This window comes from Oncorhynchus masou, unplaced genomic scaffold (genome assembly GCF_036934945.1).
Source record: "Oncorhynchus masou masou isolate Uvic2021 unplaced genomic scaffold, UVic_Omas_1.1 unplaced_scaffold_4958, whole genome shotgun sequence".
Taxonomy (NCBI): Eukaryota; Metazoa; Chordata; class Actinopteri; order Salmoniformes; family Salmonidae; genus Oncorhynchus; species Oncorhynchus masou.
The window spans coordinates 213-20000 of NW_027011355.1; the positions used below are offsets into that span (position 1 = coordinate 213).

The 19788-nt window shown below is 46.6% G+C and overlaps 1 pseudogene; it reads left to right on the forward strand.

The window, feature by feature from the left end:
- The first annotated feature begins 10231 nt into the window (after positions 1-10231).
- Positions 10232-19788, forward strand: part of LOC135535668 (4-hydroxyphenylpyruvate dioxygenase-like) — a 13223-nt pseudogene continuing 3666 nt past the window's right edge.

The window sequence follows — 19788 nt, forward strand, 5'->3', positions numbered from 1 at the left end:
TTCAGCAGGATAATGCCCAGAGAAACCATGACAAGATCTGAGTCCCATTGTCGTTCCATTAATCTGTCTCCATCATGTTTCCAGGATAATGCCCATGATTTCAGCAGGATAATGCATGTTTCAGCAGGATAATGAAACCATGACAAGATCCTGAGTCCCATTGTCGTTCCATTAATCCGCTGCCATCACCTCATGTTTCAGCATGATAATGCCCAGAGAAACCATGACAGATCCTGAGTCCATTGTCGTTCCATTAATCAGTCTCCATCACCTCACGTTTCAGCAGGATAATGCCCAGAGAAACCATGACAAGATCCTGAGTCCCATTGTCGTTCCATTAATCAGTCTCCATCACCTCACGTTTCAGCAGGATAATGCCCAGAGAAACCATGACAAGATCCTGAGTCCCATTGTCGTTCCATTAATCCGCTGCCATCACCTCATGTTTCAGCAGGATAATGCCCAGAGAAACCATGACAAGATCCTGAGTCCCATTGTCGTTCCATTAATCAGTCTCCATCACCTCACGTTTCAGCAGGATAATGCCCAGAGAAACCATGACAAGATCCTGAGTCCCATTGTCGTTCCATTAATCTGTCTCCATCACCTCATGTTTCAGCAGGATAATGCCCAGAGAAACCATGACAAGATCTGAGTCCCATTGTCGTTCCATTAATCTGTCTCCATCACCTCACTTAGAGCAGGATAATGCCCAGAGAAACCATGACAAGATCCTGAGTCCCATTGTCGTTCCATTAATCCGCTGCCATCACCTCATTTTTCAGCATGATAATGCCCAGAGAAACCATGACAAGATCCCGAGTCCCATTGTCGTTCCATTAATCTGTCTCCATCACCTCATGTTTCAGCAGGATAATGCCCAGAGAAACCATGACAAGATCCTGAGTCCCATTGTCGTTCCATTAATCTGTCTCCATCACCTCACTTAGAGCAGGATAATGCCCAGAGAAACCATGACAAGATCCTGAGTCCCATTGTCGTTCCATTAATCCGCTGCCATCACCTCATTTTCAGCATGATAATGCCCAGAGAAACCATGACAAAGATCCGAGAGTCCCATTGTCGTTCCATTAATCTGTCTCCATCACCTCATGTTTCAGCAGGATAATGCCCAGAGAAACCATGACAAGATCCTGAGTCCCATTGTCGTTCCATTAATCTGTCTCCATCACCTCACGTTTCAGCAGGATAATGCCCAGAGAAACCATGACAAGATCCTGAGTCCCATTGTCGTTCCATTAATCTGTCTCATCACCTCATGTTTCAGCAGGATAATGCCCAGAGAAACCATGACAAGATCCTGAGTCCCATTGTCGTTCCATTAATCTGTCTCCATCACCTCATGTTTCAGCAGGATAATGCCCAACCCCATGTCGCAAGGATCTGTACACAATTCCTGGAAGCTGAACATCTTATTCCATGGCCTGCATACCCACCAGACATGTCACCCATTGAGCATGTTTGGGATGCTCTGGACCGGCGTGTACGACAGCGTGTTCCAGTTCCTGCTAATATCCAGCAACTTCGCACAGCTGTTGAAGAGGAGTGGGACAACATTCCAGAGGCCAAAATCAACAGACTGATCAACTCTATGCGAAGGTGATGTGTCACACTGCATGTGGCAAAATGGTGGTGTCACCAGATGTGGAGATACATTTCAGTTGAACAATTGACTAGGTATCAGGGAGGCTGGCCGTATCCACATCCACGGCATCAGCACCCAGGGAACAGTGGGTTAACTGCCTTGCTCAGGGGAACAGTGGGTTAACTGCCTTGCTCAGGGGAACAGTGGGTTAACTGCCTTGCTCAGGGGAACAGTGGGTTAACTGCCTTGCTCAGGGGAACAGTGGGTTAACTGCCTTGCTCAGGGGAACAGTGGGTTAACTGCCTTGCTCAGGGGAGCAGTGGGTTAACTGCCTTGCTCAGGGGAGCAGTGGGTTAACTGCCTTGCTCAGGGGAGCAGTGGGTTAACTGCCTTGCTCAGGGGAGCAGTGGGTTAACTGCCTTGCTCAGGGGAACAGTGGGTTAACTGCCTTGCTCAGGGGAGCAGTGGGTTAACTGCCTTGCTCAGGGGAGCAGTGGGTTAACTGCCTTGCTCAGGGAGCAGTGGGTTAACTGCCTTGCTCAGGGGAACAGTGGGTTAACTGCCTTGCTCAGGGGAACAGTGGGTTAACTGCCTTGCTCAGGGGAGCAGTGGGTTAACTGCCTTGCTCAGGGGAGCAGTGGGTTAACTGCCTTGCTCAGGGGAGCAGTGGGTTAACTGCCTTGCTCAGGGGGAGCAGTGGGTTAACTGCCTTGCTCAGGGGAACAGTGGGTTAACTGCCTTGCTCAGGGGAGCAGTGGGTTAACTGCCTTGGTCAGGGGAGCAGTGGGTTAACTGCCTTGCTCAGAGGGGAGCAGTGGGTTAACTGCCTTGCTCAGGGGGAGCAGTGGGTTAACTGCCTTGCTCAGGGGAGCAGTGGGTTAACTGCCTTGCTCAGGGGAGCAGTGGGTTAACTGCCTTGCTCAGGGGAGCAGTGGGTTAACTGCCTTGCTCAGGGGAACAGTGGGTTAACTGCCTTGCTCAGGGGAACAGTGGGTTAACTGCCTTGCTCAAGGGAACAGTGGGTTAACTGCCTTGCTCAGGGGAACAGTGGGTTAACTGCCTTGCTCAGGGGCAGAATGACATATTTTTACTTTGTCAGCTCGGGGATTCTATCCAGCAACCTTTCGGTTACTGGCCCAAAACCCCACCCATCAGGCTAGATGCTGACTGGTTCTCTAATCATCAGGCTGGATACTGACTGGTTCTCTTACCATCAGGCTAGATACTGACTGGTTCTCTTACCATCAGGCTAGATGCTGACTGGTTCTCTTACCATCAGGCTAGATACTGACTGGTTCTCTTACCATCAGGCTAGATACTGACTGGTTCTCTTACCATCATGCTAGATGCTGACTGGTTCTCTTACCATCAGGCTACATGCTGACTGGTACTCTTACCATCAGGCTAGATGCTGACTGGTTCTCTTACCATCAGGCTAGATGCTGACTGGTTCTCTTACCATCAGGCTAGATACTGACTGGTTGTCTTACCATCAGGCTACATGCTGACTGGTACTCTTACCATCAGGCTAGATACTGACTGGTACTCTTACCATCAGGCTAGATGCTGACTGGTTCTCTTACCATCAGGCTAGATGCTGACTGGTTCTCTTACCATCAGGCTACATGCTGACTGGTTCTTTTATCATCAGGCAAGATGCTGACTGGTTCTCTTACCATCAGGCAAGATACTGACTGGTTCTCTTACCATCAGGCTAGATACTGACTGGTTCTCTTACCATCAGGCTAGATACTGACTGGTTCTCTTACCATCAGGCTAGATGCTGACTGGTTCTCTTATCATCAGGCTAGATGCTGACTGGTTCTCTTACCATCAGGCTAGATACTGACTGGTTCTCTTACCATCAGGCTAGATACTGACTGGTTCTCTTACCATCAGGCTAGATACTGACTGGTTCTCTTACCATCAGGCTAGATGCTGACTGGTTCTCTTACCATCAGGCTAGATACTGACTGGTTCTCTTACCATCAGGCTACATGCTGACTGGTTCTCTTATCATCAGGCAAGATGCTGACTGGTTCTCTTACCATCAGGCTACATGCTGACTGGTACTCTTACCATCAGGCAAGATGCTGACTGGTTCTCTTACCATCAGGCTACATGCTGACTGGTTCTCTTATCATCAGGCAAGATGCTGACTGGTTCTCTTACCATCAGGCTAGATACTGACTGGTTCTCTTACCATCATGCTAGATGCTGACTGGTTCTCTTACCATCATGCTAGATACTGACGGGTTCTCTTATCATCAGGCTAGATGCTGACTGGTTCTCTTACCATCAGGCCAGATGCTGACTGGTTCTCTTATCCCCTACCTTTAAGTTATGTGACCCTTTCCAGTCATGTAATATCCATAGATTAGGGCCTAATGAATTTAGTTCAATTTACAGATTTTCTTATATGAACTGTAACTCAGAGAAAATCTTTGAAAGTGTTGCATGTTGTATCTATATTTTTGTTTCGTATATTTTCACACTATGAGGTTGGAATAATAATGTGAAATTGTGAAAATTATGATAATGCCGTTTTAGTGTAAAAGCTGTTTGAAAAGACCTCCTGAAATATCATCCTGTGTTGGTGGGATGTAAATGATTTAATAGACCAATAAGAAAGAGTTCCAAACCTCTCTGCCAATAGCAGCTAGTTTTCAGTTTTCCCTCCCTACTCAGACCACTCCCAGAAAGTCCTAATACAATTCTTGCTTGAGAAATTGCTATTTTCTATTTTTCTTTTTTTACCATCTTAATTTAAAACAGTCACAGGAAGGTACTTAATTGTTACCCCCCAAAAATATTTGATAGTGAGATAACAATGGCTGAATTGGACCTTTTAATATAAGAGGCAAAACACACACACACAATCATTTCCTATGTCACCTGTAAGTTAGGGACTTTACCCTCTGATTCTTATTTAAATATATAAAACGCACGTTCTAGACGATTCAGTGCTTCCAACTTTGTAGCAACAGTTTGGGGAAGTCCCTTTCCTGCTTCAGCATGACAATATCCCTGTGCACAAAGCGAGGTCCACACAGAAATGGTTTGTCGAGATCAGTGTGGAAGAACTTGACTGGCCTGCACAAAGCCCTGACCTCAACCCCATCGAACACCTTTGGGATGAATTGGAACGCCGACTGTGAGCCAGGTCTAACCGCTCAACATCAGTGTCCGACCTCACTAATACTCTTGTGGCTGAATGGAAGCAAGTACCCACAGCAATGTTCCAACATCTAGTGGAAAGCCTTCCCAGAAGAGTGAAGGCTGTTATAGCAGCAATGTTCCAACATCTAGTGGAAAGCCTTCCCAGAAGAGTGGAGGCTGTTATAGCAGCAATGTTCCAACATCTAGTGGAAAGCCTTCCCAGAAGAGTGGAGGCTGTTATAGCAGCAATGTTCCAACATCTAGTGGAAAGCCTTCCCAGAATAGTGGAGGCTGTTATAGCAGCAATGTTCCAACATCTAGTGGAAAGCCTTCCCAGAAGAGTGGAGGCTGTTATAGCAGCAATGTTCCAACATCTAGTGGAAAGCCTTCCCAGAAGAGTGGAGGCTGTTATAGCAGCAATGTTCCAACATCTAGTGGAAAGGCTTCCCAGAAGAGTGGAGGCTGTTATAGCAGCAATGTTCCAACATCTTGTGGAAAGCCTTCCCAGAAGAGTGGAGGCTGTTATAGCAGCGAAGGGGGGACCAACTCCATATTAATGCCAATGATTTTAGAATGAGATGTTCGATGAGCAGGTGTCCACATACTTTTGGCCATATAGTGATGTCCGATGAGCAGGTGTCCACAGTCATATAGTGATGTTCGATGAGCAGATGTCCACATACTTTTGGCCATATAGTGATGTTCGATGAACAGGTGTCCACATACTTTTGGTCATATAGTGATGTTCGATGAGCAGGTGTCCACATACTTTTGGTCATATAGTAATGTTCGATGAGCAGGTGTCCACAGTCATATAGTGATGTTCGATGAGCAGATGTCCACAGTCATATAGTGATGTTCGATGAGCAGATGTCCACATACTTTTGGCCGTGTAGTCGTCTTTTTGTGTTTCATTGTTTCAGCCGGGGGTAGAAGTCATTGATAATTTCTATTTATCTTTATTGGGTTTTAAATGTAAAGTGTGTCCCATATAAATAAACTCTGGCCTAACCTGTTATCAAATCAAATCACATTTTATTGGTCACGTACACATGGCTAAGTAGATGTTATTGCGAGTGTAGCGAAATGCTTGTGCTTCTAGTTCTCGGCCGTGCAGCAATATCTAACATGCAATCCAACAATTTCGCAACAGCTACCCAATACACAAAAATCTAAGTAAAGGAATGGAATGAGAATAAACACTCAGTGTGAAAGTGAAAATGAAAGCCCATACAAATGTTTTTTTTTTGTGTGTGTCACAGACAGTTCTGAAATCAAAGATACTTTTAGATTTCTTCATAGACTATTTGTAAAGGTCTAGAAGATTCTCTGTGTTCGCTCAGATCTGTGGGTGAAGATGGCGCTACAGCTCCATCTAGAGGTCATACAAGGAAACTTCTCAGATGAAACTACACCCAAGCCAGTGTTCATCGATATCAGATGATGAATAATGAGCCTTGTTTTACATCTTGCTTCAACATGCGAGTTTGGCGATCTGATCAATATGCTCCAATCACCTATGGATTTATTTAATAAAAGGCAAACAAATATATATAAGCGCAGTATGTAAAGTGCTTGTTCCATGTTTCATGAGCTAAAATTGGTTTCACATCCGTTAGTAATAATTTGTCCTTTGCCAAGTTAATCCATCCACCTGACAGGTGTGGCATATCAAGAAGCTGATTAAAACAGCATGATCATTACACAGGTGCACCTTGTGCTGGGGAAATAAAAGGCCACTCTAAAATGTTTAGTTTTGTCACACAACACAATGCAACAGATGTGCCAAGTTTTGAGAGAGCGTCCAATTGGTATGCTGACTGCAGGAATGTCCACCAGAGCTGTTGCCAAAGATTTGAATCTTAATTTCTCTACCATAAACCGCCTTCCAACGTGTTATAGAGAATTTGGCCAACTGGCCTCATAACCGCAGACTACGTGCTGGGCAATGTGTGGGCGAGCAGTTTGCTGATGTCAACGTTGTGAACAGAGTGCCTCATGGTAATGGGCAGGCATAAGCTACAGACAACTGACAATATTTCATTTTATAGATGGCAATTTGAATGGACAAAAATACTGTGACGAGATCCTGAGGGCAATTTTCTTTTGAGGTGTCTGTGACCAACAGATGTTATATCTGCATTCCCAGTCATGTGAAATCCATAGATTAGGGTCTAATGAATTTATTTAAATTCACGGATTACCTCAGAGGAACTATAACTCAGTTAAATCTTAGAGATTTTGCATGTTGCATTTATATTTTCCCCAGTATATTTGACCAGGGAGTCATACTGAGACCAAGGCCTCTTTTACAGAATAGCCCTTAATTACTAGCCTGACGACAAACACTCAATTCTTTCGCTGCTCGGTCGTTCCAGACATACTTTAGTCTGAGACTGCTCTGTCGTTCCAGACATACTTTAGTATGAGACTGACTGCTCGGTCATTCCCGACATACTTTAGTCTGAGACTACTCTGTCGTTCCCGACATACTTTAGTATGAGACTGACTGCTCGGTCATTCCCGACATTCTTTAGTCTGAGACTGCTCGGTCGTTCCCGACATACTTTAGTCTGAGACTGACTGCTCTGTCGTTCCAGACATTCTTTAGTCTGAGACTGCTCTGTCGTTCCCGACATACTTTAGTCTGAGACTGACTGCTCTGTCGTTCCAGACATACTTTAGTCTGAGACTGCTCTGTCGTTCCAGACATTCTTTAGTCTGAGACTGACTGCTCTGTCGTTCCAGACATACTTTAGTCTGAGACTGCTCTGTCGTTCCAGACATTCTTTAGTCTGAGACTGACTGCTCTGTCGTTCCAGACATACTTTAGTCTGAGACTGACTGCTCTGTCGTTCCAGACATTCTTTAGTCTGAGACTGACTGCTCTGTCGTTCCCGACATTCTTTAGTCCGAGACTGACTGCTCTGTCGTTCTAGACATTCTTTAGTCTGAGACTGACTGCTCTGTCGTTCCAGACATTCTTTAGTCTGAGACTGCTCTGTCGTTCCAGACATACTTTAGTCTGAGACTGCTCTGTCGTTCCAGACATTCTTTAGTCTGAGACTGCTCTGTCGTTCCAGACATACTTTAGTCTGAGACTGCTCTGTCGTTCCAGACATTCTTTAGTATGAGACTGCTCTGTCGTTCCAGACATACTTTAGTATGAGACTGCTCTGTCGTTCCAGACATTCTTTAGTATGAGACTGCTCTGTCGTTCCCGACATACTTTAGTCTGAGACTGCTCTGTCGTTCCAGACATTCTTTAGTCTGAGACTGCTCTGTCGTTCCAGACATTCTTTAGTCTGAGACTGACTGCTCTGTCGTTCCAGACATACTTTAGTCTGAGACTGCTCGGTCGTTCCAGACATACTTTAGTCTGAGACTGCTCTGTCGTTCCCGACATACTTTAGTCTGAGACTGCTCTGTCGTTCCCGACATACTTTAGTCTGAGACTGCTCTGTCGTTCCAGACATTCTTTAGTCTGAGACTGCTCTGTCGTTCCAGACATTCTTTAGTATGAGACTGCTCTGTCGTTCCCGACATACTTTAGTCTGAGACTGCTCTGTCGTTCCCGACATACTTTAGTCTGAGACTGCTCTGTCGTTCCAGACATACTTTAGTCTGAGACTATCAATGAAGTTGTTTGTGGTGACGAGGGGCACAAGGGACGTTTGTACAAAATAACTTCATCGGCGATTGTTTCTAACCAATCAGAGTATCAAAGCCAATGACACATTTTCAAACCACCGTTTTAATCTCGTGTGTTTTGTCTCTGACCCAACACATCGGTTTCTGGGACCAATCAGAGAGCCCCCGAATGTGTTTGAATTCGGTGAATGGTCGAGCAGGTACTCCGACCCAGACTCCTTAGTGAGAAGAAACTAACGTCTGAGGGTGTGGTGCAGCGTTTGGCCCGGTGCAGGGAGTATGGGTTGCCAGGCAACTGAATTATAGAACAATTACAAAAATACCCACATGAAAACAAAATGCCAAAACTATCTGATCAAAGTTTCTCGCATCACACACATTGTATTAAAATTTGTATCTTATCTATCCACTGTGCCGGCATAAACGGGGGCTATAGAGTGTCTCAGTCAGAGTAATTGCTAAACTGAGAACATAATGAACATGTGGGGGGATTTGAACCTAGATCAGAATTCCTACTGAGACACTTTGTGAATATGGATCCTGGACATCCTGCCCAATCATGTCCTTTTCCATTTTTTTTTTTTTTTACATTATTCACCAGCTAAGAGAGTGTGTTTTTTTAAGGGCATTAAATGAAGGCTGAGGAGAGAAGCTAAGACTGGAATATTGAGTGGAGTTGTCAGTAAATCTACTGTAAATCATTTCTCTTCTTCTTCTTCTTCTTCTTCTTCTGTGTCACCAAGGGTTAATAACTAACAACTATATCCATTGTGGCTAACCTGTCAACTGTCTACCATGGTTGAAAAACAGGCTACTGTTACAGCGTGATGACAGCCTGCGTGACCTCGTCCCTGGGCTACTACACACAGCTTCCAGTCTTAGAGTAGTCTGGTTCATGGTGCTTGAGGATGCAGCCTACAAGGACTGAACACTGTCCTCCATGTTAAGGCAGCGGAGGCTTGTAGAAGGAGCTCGATATTGTACTGGAGACATGATGACAACACCTGGCAAACACTGGACGATTGGGACAGCCAGCGCCAGGGGTCTCTGGATCCTTGTGCTTGTCAGGTGAGGGAGGCAAAGCGGGTTGGAGGCGGACCCCAGGGTGGTGTTGACCCCAAAAGACCAATCACCACGGGTCCTCTGGCCACTACTTAAGGCCTGTGGGGGCAGCCAGCCCCTCTAGCCCGTAATATTCTCTTCTCTCCTCTTGATCAGTCATCTCTGTCTGGACAGAACCATAGCATGGTGAGTAAGTCTGCTGCCTCCCGTGATGGTTGTACATGGGGGGGTTTCAGAGGATGGGTCATTTTACAACTGTTAAACGGTGTAATAATTTACATAATTGTTCAGGTAGTAAATTAACAGCAGTCGGTAGTATCATTTGGTTCCAGACGTGTTGTGTCATAAATGTACATGGATTTATTAATTCATATGTGTATTGTATTGTATTGTGTGAACTCTGCTTTGGAATGATATACTTTAACTGTCGCAGCAGTTGGGGATGCTGTTGTACACCTCACATGTAACATGCCCACAAATGTAAGGAATGACACAATCGAAGGTTTCTGATATTAGGGAGGGGGAACATGTTTTACACGCATCGAAGATGAATCGATTTTCATATTTCTCTGCAGACTACCTACACAGATAAAGGGAGAAGGTAAGTCCATCGTCATTATTTCCACGTAACACTTCAGTGGTGGATCTTTGAGTTGATGATGAGATGAGGATAAATGTTTGCGTGCTCTGGTTCCTTGGGTTACGACCTTCTGTCTTAATGACAAATGACGAACAAGCGGACTAACCATCCATATGGGAGAGGGAGTTTGTGAACATACCATTTGTTTTGATACAGTATTATTACTTATTTTGATATAGTATTATTTATTTTGATTTAGTATTATTTATTTTGATATAGTATTAATTATTTATTTTGATATTCCCCTTTTCCCCATTTAGCCCGAGAAGGGAAAATTTGTAAAGTTCCACCACGTGACCTTTTGGGTGGGCAATGCCAAACAGGTGAGTCTTTTAAAGTCCTCCCCCAAAAAATAGACCGAAGATAAACGGAGACAAGTTATCCATCATATCCGATCACATCCACAATATGCTGTATGAATTTCTTTGACGTGGAGTGACAACTTAGCATTGGTTATATCACATTCTCAGCCTCGCAATGAGTGATACGGTAGCACTCGATGAGAGCTGGACAACATGCACAGCAGGATAACATATTGTGCCGAATGGACTTTGCTTTCTAAAGGGAGGCTAGCTCAGGTCATTGCTCTTCTGCTAGTTGACTTTGGGCTTCCTCTCTGTGAAACAAACTGAGGTTACAGTCCAGAACGGGAGACATGTTTATCTATCTATCTGAAAACAGCACAGAAATGTTCCTGAACTTACAAGCCTTTTATAGCCATATATTGAACTGACAAATGGACTAAGGAAGTAAAAACCAGGGTTGGGTCCTTTATAATTAAATCAGTCAATACAGGGAGTGATTTTAATTTAATTGAATTAATACATTTAAAAACCCAGCTTCTCCTTTTCAGTTTTTGAGAAGATATTTAAAATATATCCAATTACCCATATACCCAATTATTGAATTGGAATTTCAGGTTTTTTATCCCTGAATTGACTGGACTTCAATTAGAATTGACCCCAACCCTGTTGAAAACTATGACACAGACAGAGGTATATAATTTCTGTAATAGCTGACTTAATCTTTGCGGAACCAGAGGCACAGGTGGGCGTTTACTGGGTAAACAAAACGTTAGCAACTTCAAAAGGCCTAAAAGTTCACGTAAAGTTCGTTCAACCGCACCAATAAAGCATATGGGTCACATGTCACTTACAGGGTTGAGCAACACACACACACACACACACACACACACACACACACACACACACACACACACACACACACACACACACACACACACACACACACACACACACACACACAGAAACACCAGTGTCGACATCTTGTGTAAGTCAATGTTCCAAATGTTCGTAAAACTTTATTTGATGGGTACCTACATAAGAACTTTAATAACACATATGTTCTGTTTATGAATGTGTTGTGTATAGGTCATGAATGGATTATGTATGGGTTATGTATAGGTTATGAATGTTGTGTATGGGTTATTAATGGGTTATGTATGGGTTATTAATGGGTTATGTATGGGTTATTAATGTATTGTGTATGGGTTATGAATGGGTTATTAATTGATTATGTATGGGTTATGTATAGGTTATGAATGTGTTATGTATGGGTTATGTATGGGATATTAATGTGTTATGTATGGGTTATGAATGGGTTATGTACGGGTTATTAATGTGTTATGTATGGGTTATGCATGGGTTATTAATATGTTCAGTATGGGATATTAAGGGATTATGTATGGGTTATTATTGTGTTGCGTATGGGTTATGAATGGGTTATGTGTGGGTTATTAACGGGTTATTAATGGATTATGTATGGGTTATGAACGGGGTATGTGTGGGCTATTAATGGGTTAAGTATGGGTTATTCATGTGTTATTTATGATTATTAACATGTTATGAATGGGATATTAATGTGTTATGTATGGGTTATGTATGGGATATTAATGTGTTATGTATGGGTTATTAATGTGTTATGTATGGGTTATTAATGTGTTATGTATGGGTTATTAATGTGTTATTTATGATTATTAATGTGTTATGTATGGGATATTATTGTGTTATGTATGGGATATTAATGTGTTATGTATGGGATATTAATGTGTTATGTATGGGTTATTAATGTGTTATGTATGGGTTATTAATGTGTTATTTATGAGATATTAATATGTTCAGTATGGGTTATTAATGTGTTATGTATGGGATATTAATGGGTTATGTATGGTATATTAATGGGTTATGTATGGGATATTAATATGTTCAGTATGGGTTATTAATGTGTTATGTATTTGATATTAATATGTTCAGTATGGGATATTAATGGGTTATGTATGGGTTATTAATGTGTTATGTATGGGATATTAATGTGCTATGTATGGGATATTAATATGTTCAGCATGGGTTATTAATGGGTTATGTATGGGATATTAATATGTTCAGTATGGGTTATTAATGTGTTATGTATGGGATATTAATGTGTTATGTATGGGATATTAATGGGTTATGTATGGTATATTAATGGGTTATGTATGGGATATTAATGTATTGTGTATGGGTTATTAATGGGTTATGTATGGTATATTAATGGGTTATGCATGGGCTATTAATGTATTGTGTATGGGTTATGTATGGGTTATTCATGTGTTATTTATGATTATTAACATGTTATGTATGGGTTATGAATGAGATATTAATGTGTTATGTATTTGTTATGTATGGGATATTAATGTGTTATGTATGGGATATTATTGTGTTATGTATGGGTTATGTATGGGTTATTAATGTGTTATGTATGGGTTATTAATGTGTTATTTATGATTATTAATGTGTTATTTATGATTATTAATGTGTTATTTATGATTATTAATGTGTTATGTATGGGATATTAATATGTTCAGTATGGGATATTAATGTGTTATGTATGGGATATTAATGGGTTATGTATGGGATATTAATATGCTATATATTGGTTATTAATGGGTTATGTATGGGATATTAATATGTTCAGTATGGGTTATTAATGTGTTATGTATGGGTTATTAATGGGTTATGTATGGGATAATGTGTTATGTATGGGATATTAATATGCTATATTGGTTATTAATGGGTTATGTATGGGTTATTAATGTGTTATGTATGGGATATTAATGTGTTATATATGGGATATTAATGGGTTATGTATGGGATATTAATGGGTTATGTATGGGATATTAATGGGTTATGTATGGGATATTAATGGGTTATGTATGGGTTATTAATGGGTTATGTATGGGTTATTAATGGGTTATGTATGGGATATTAATGTGTTATGTATGGGATATTAATGTGTTATGTATGGGTTATTAATGGGTTATGTATGGGTTATTAATGGGTTATGTATGGGATATTAATGTGTTATGTATGGGATATTAATGGGTTATGTATGGGATATTAATGTGTTATGTATGGGATATTAATGTGTTATGTATGGGATATTAATGTGTTATGTATGGGTTATTAATGGGTTATGTATGGGTTATTAATGGGTTATGTATGGGTTATTAATGGGTTATGAAATCCTTGTGAATTCTCCATGCAGGCGGCTGTGTTCTACTGTGACAAGATGGGCTTTGAGCCAGTGGCCTACAAGGGTCTGGAGACCGGCAGCCGAGAGGTGGTGTCCCATGTCATTAAACAGGATAAGGTAGTGTACCCACTTCTGCAAACGTAGAACCGCTTTCTCTGACCCACATTAAAGTCTTCTTAGTCCCACGACTAGACAAGGCCGTGTCTGGGAAACTGGCCCGTGATTGGTCTCGAGCTTTTAAAACTCCAACTTTGACTGACTTTAATACCTTCATCAGATGAAGTATTGACCTCGTTGTTCTTTATTCCTCCCCCAGATATTATTTGTCTTCGAATCTGCTCTGAATCCAGGAAATGAAGGCAGGTTTCTTCTTTCTCCAAGTCAACATCTTTAAATGGCTACATTTCTGATATAGACCTGGTATGAAAGATCAACCGTCAGTCATATAAGTTTATTGTTTCAAAAGTTTTCTTTTCTCTCAGAAATGGGGGAACACTTGATGAAGCATGGGGATGGGGTCAAAGACATTGCTTTCAAGTGGAGGACCTTGAATTCTTAATCAAGGTGAGTAAAAAGTACTAAAGTAATCTTGTTCAACCTTTTTCTGTTAGTTTCAAGGGTGGTGGGTAGACTAGAGGGTAGACTAGAGGGTGGAGGGTAGAGGGTAGACTAGAGGGTAGACTTGAGGGTGGAGGGTAGACTAGAGGGTGGAGGGTAGAGGGTAGACTAGAGGGTAGACTAGAGGGTGGTGGGTAGAGGGTAGACTAGAGGGTAGAGGGTAGACTATAGGGTAGAGGGTAGACTAGAGGGTAGACTAGAGGGTGGTGGGTAGACTAGAGGGTGGTGGGTAGACTAGAGGGTGGAGGGTAGACTAGAGGGTGGAGGGTAGACTAGAGGGTGGAGGGTAGACTAGAGGGTGGAGGGTAGACTAGAGGGTGGAGGGTAGACTAGAGGGTGAAGGGTAGACTAGAGGGTGGAGGGTAGACTAGGAGGGTGGAGGGTAGACTAGAGGGTAGACTAGAGGGTGGAGGGTAGACTAGAGGGTGGAGGGTAGACTAGAGGGTGAAGGGTAGACTAGAGGGTGGAGGGTAGACTAGAGGGTGGAGGGTAGACTAGAGGGTAGACTAGAGGGTGGAGGGTAGACTAGAGGGTGGAGGGTAGACTAGAGGGTAGACTAGAGGGTGAAGGGTAGACTAGAGGGTAGACTAGAGGGTGGAGGGTAGACTAGAGGGTGGAGGGTAGACTAGAGGGTGGTGGGTAGACTAGGGGTGGAGGGTAGACTAGAGGGTGGTGGGTAGACTAGAGGGTGGTGGGTAGACTAGAGGGTAGACTAGAGGGTGGAGGGTAGACTGGAGGGTAGACTAGAGGGTGAAGGGTAGACTAGAGGGTGGAGGGTAGACTAGAGGGTGGAGGGTAGACTAGAGGGTGGAGGGTAGACTATAGGGTAGAGGGTAGACTAGAGGGTAGACTAGAGGGTGGTGGGTAGACTAGAGGGTGGTGGGTAGACTAGAGGGTGGAGGGTAGACTAGAGGGTGGAGGGTAGACTAGAGGGTGGAGGGTAGACTAGAGGGTGGAGGGTAGACTAGAGGGTGGAGGGTAGACTAGAGGGTGAAGGGTAGACTAGAGGGTGGAGGGTAGACTAGAGGGTGGAGGGTAGACTAGAGGGTAGACTAGAGGGTGGAGGGTAGACTAGAGGGTGGAGGGTAGACTAGAGGGTGAAGGGTAGACTAGAGGGTGGAGGGTAGACTAGAGGGTGGAGGGTAGACTAGAGGGTAGACTAGAGGGTGAAGGGTAGACTAGAGGGTAGACTAGAGGGTGGAGGGTAGACTAGAGGGTGGAGGGTAGACTAGAGGGTAGACTAGAGGGTGAAGGGTAGACTAGAGGGTAGACTAGAGGGTGGAGGGTAGACTAGAGGGTGGAGGGTAGACTAGAGGGTAGACTAGAGGGTGAAGGGTAGACTAGAGGGTAGACTAGAGGGTGGAGGGTAGACTAGAGGGTGGAGGGTAGACTAGAGGGTAGACTAGAGGGTGAAGGGTAGACTAGAGGGTAGACTAGAGGGTGGAGGGTAGACTAGAGGGTGGTGGGTAGACTAGGGGGTGGAGGGTAGACTAGAGGGTGGTGGGTAGACTAGAGGGTGGTGGGTAGACTAGAGGGTAGACCAGAGGGTGGAGGGTAGACTGGAGGGTAGACTAGAGGGTGATGGGGTAGACTAGAGGGTGGAGGGTAGACTAGAGGGTGGAGGTAGACTAGAGGGTGGAGGGTAGACTAGAGGGTAGACTAGAGGGTGAAGGGTAGACTAGAGGGTAGACTAGAGGGTGGAGGGTAGACTAGAGGGTGGAGGGTAGACTAGGAGGGCAGACTAGAGGGTGAAGGGTAGACTAGAGGGTAGACTAGAGGGTGGAGGGCAGACTAGAGGGTGGAGGGTAGACTAGAGGGTAGACTAGAGGGTGAAGGGTAGACTAGAGGGTAGACTAGAGGGTGGAGGGTAGACTAGAGGGTGGTGGGTAGACTAGGGGGTGGAGGGTAGACTAGAGGGTGGTGGGTAGACTAGAGGGTGGTGGGTAGACTAGAGGGTAGACTAGAGGGTGGAGGGTAGACTGGAGGGTAGACTAGAGGGTGAAGGGTAGACTAGAGGGTGGAGGGTAGACTAGAGGGTGGAGGGTAGACTAGAGGGTGGAGGGTAGACTAGAGGGTGGAGGGTAGACTAGAGGGTGGAGGGTAGACTAGAGGGTGGAGGGTAGACTAGAGGGTGGAGGCTGGAGGGTAGAGGGTAGACTAGAGGGTGCAGGGTAGACTAGAGGGTGCAGGGTAGACTAGAGGGTGGAGGGTAGAGGGTGAAGGCTGGAGGGTAGAGGGTGGTGGGTAGAGTCTGGAGGGTGGTGGTTAGAGGGTGGTGGATAGAAGGTGGTGGGTAGAGGGTAGAATGCAGATTGTGGTGGGTAGAGGGTGGTGGGTGGTGGGTGGTGGGTAGAGGGTGGTGGTGGGTGGGTAGAGGGTAGAGGGTGGTGGGTAGAAGGTAGAGGGTAGAGGGTGGTGGGTAGAGGGTAGAGGGTGGTGGGTAGAGGGTGGTGGGTAGAGGTTAGAGGGTGGTGGGTAGAGGGTGGTGTGTGGTGGGTAGAGGGTGGTGGGTGGTGGGTAGTGGGTAGAGGGTGGTGAGTAGAGGATGGTGGGTAGAGGGTGGTGGGCAGAGGTGGTGGGTGGTGGGTAGATTGAGGTGGGTAGAGGGTGGTGGGTAGAGGTGGTGGGTAGAGTCTTGAGGGTGGTTGGTAGAGGGCAGCAGGTAGAAGGTAGACCAGAGAGTGCTGGGTAGAGGGTGGTGGGTAGAGGGTAGACTAGAGAGTGCTGGGGTGGAGGGTAGAGGGTAGAGGGTGGTAGGTAGATGGTAGTGGGTAGAGGGTGGAGGGTGGTTGGTAGAGGGTAGCAGTAAAAAGGTAGACTAGTGGGTGGAGGGTAGAGGGTGGAGGGTGGTAGGTAGATGGTAGTGGGTAGAGGGTGGAGGGTGGTGGGTAGAGGGTGGTGGGTAGAGGGTGGTGGTTAAAGGGTGGTGGGTGGTGGGTAGAGGGCAGAGGGTGGTGAGTAGAGGGTGGTGGGTAGAGGGTGGTGGGTAGAGGGTGGTGGGTAGAGGGTGGTGGGTAGAGGGTGGTGGGTAGAGTCTTGAGGGTGGTTGGTAGAGGTAGCAGGAAAAAGGTAGACTAGTGGGGTAGAGGGTGGAGGGTGGTTGGTAGTGGCAGAGGGTGGTGGGTAGAGGGTGGAGGGCGGTGGGTAGAGGGTGGAGGGCGGTGGGGTAGAGGGTGGAGGGCGGTGGGTGGAGGGCGGTGGGTGGAGGGTATAGGGTGGTGGGTAGAAGGTAGAGGGTAGAGGGTGGTGGGTAGAGGGCAGAGGGTGGTGGGTAGAGGGTGGTGGGTAGAGGTTAGAGGGTGGTGGGTAGAGGGTGGTGTGTGGTGGGTAGAGGTTGGTGGGTAGAGGGTGGTGGGTAGAAGGTGGTGGGTAGAGGGTAGAATGCAGATTGTGGTGGGTAGAGGGTGGTGGGGGTGGGTGGTGGGTAGAGGGTGGTGGTGGGTGGGTAGAGGGTAGAGGGTGGTGGGTAGAAGGTAGAGGGTAGAGGGTGGTGGGTAGAGGGTAGAGGGTGGTGGGTAGAGGGTGGTGGGTAGAGGTTAGAGGGTGGTGGGTAGAGGGTGGTGTGTGGTGGGTAGAGGTTGGTGGGTAGAGGGTGGTGGGTAGAGGGTGGTGGGTGGTGGGTGGTGGGTAGTGGGTAGAGGGTGGTGAGTAGAGGATGGTGGGTAGAGGGTGGTGGGTAGAGTGTGGTGGGTGGTGGGTAGATTGAGGTGGGTAGAGGGTGGTGGGTAGAGGGTGGTGGGTAGAGTCTTGAGGGTGGTTGGTAGAGGGTAGCAGGTAGAAGGTAGACCAGAGAGTGCTGGGTAGAGGGTGGTGGGTAGAGGGTAGACTAGAGAGTGCTGGGTGGAGGGTAGAGGGTAGAGGGTGGTGGGTAGATTTTGGAGGGTGGTTGGTAGAGGGTAGCAGTAAAAAGGTAGACTAGTGGGTGGAGGGTAGAGGGTGGAGGGTGGTAGGTAGATGGTAGTGGGTAGAGGGTGGAGGGTGGTGGGTAGAGGGTGGTGGGTAGAGGGTGGTGGTTAAAGGGTGGTGGGTGGTGGGTAGAGGGTGGTGGGTAGAGGGTGGTGGGTAGAGGGTGGTGGGTAGAGGGTGGTGGGTAGAGTCTTGAGGGTGGTTGGTAGAGGGTAGCAGGAAAAAGGTAGACTAGTGGGTAGAGGGTGGAGGGTGGTTGGTAGTGGGTAGAGGGTGGTGGGTAGAGGGTGGAGGGCGGTGGGTAGAGGGTGGAGGGCGGGGTGGGTAGAGGGTGGAGGGCGGTGGGTGGAGGGCGGTGGGTGGAGGGTATAGGGTGGTGGGTAGAAGGTAGAGGGTAGAGGGTGGTGGGTAGAGGGTAGAGGGTGGTGGGTAGAGGGTGGTGGGTAGAGGTTAGAGGGTGGTGGGGGGAGGGTGGTGTGTGGTGGGTAGAGGTTGGTGGGTAGAGGGTGGTGGGTAGAGGGTGGTGGGTGGTGGGTAGTGGGTAGAGGGTGGTGAGTAGAGGATGGTGGGTAGAGGGTGGTGGGTAGAGTGTGGTGGTGGTGGGTAGATTGAGGTGGGTAGAGGGTGGTGGGCAGAGGGTGGTGGGTAGAGTCTTGAGGGTGGTTGGTAGAGGGTAGCAGGTAGAAGGTAGACCAGAGAGTGCTGGGTAGAGGGTGGTGGGTAGAGGGTAGACTAGAGAGTGCTGGGTGGAGGGTAGAGGGTAGAGGGTGGTGGGTAGATTTTGGAGGGTAGAGTCTGGAGGGTGGTGGGTAGAGGGTAGCGGGTAGAGTCTTGAGGGTGGTTGGTAGAGGGTAGCAGTAAAAAGGTAGACTAGTGGGTGGAGGGTAGAGGGTGGAGGGTGGTAGGTAGATGGTAGTGGGTAGAGGGTGGAGGGTGGTGGGTAGAGGGTGGTGGGTAGAGGGTGGTGGTTAAAGGGTGGTGGGTGGTGGGTAGAGGGTAGAGGGTGGTGAGTAGAGGATGGTGGGTAGAGGGTGGTGGGTAGAGGGTGGTGGGTAGAGGGTGGTGGGTAGAGTCTTGAGGGTGGTTGGTAGAGGGTAGCAGGAAAAAGGTAGACTAGTGGGTAGAGGGTGGAGGGTGGTTGGTAGTGGGTAGAGGGTGGTGGGTAGAGGGTGGAGGGCGGTGGGTAGAGGGTGGAGGGCGGTGGGTAGAGGGTGGAGGGCGGTGGGTGGAGGGCGGTGGGTGGAGGGTATAGGGTGGTGGGTAGAGGGTGGAGGGTGGTAGGTAGAGGGTGGAGGGTGGTGGGTAGAGGGTGGAGGGTGGTGGGTAGAGGGTGGAGGGTGGTAGGTAGATGGTAGTGGGTAGAGGGTGGTGGGTAGAGGGTGGAGGGCGGTGGGTGGAGGGTATAGGGTGGTGGGTAGAGGGTAGAGGGTGGTAGGTGGAGGGTGGTAGGTAGAGGGTGGAGGGTGGTAGGTAGAGGGTGGAGGGTGGAGGGTGGAGGGTGGTGGGGAGAGGGTGGTGGGTAGAGGGTAGAGGGTGGTGGGTAGAGGGTAGAGGGTGGTGGGTAGAAGGTAGAGGGTGGTGGGTAGAGGGTAGAGGGTGGTGGGTAGAGGGTAGA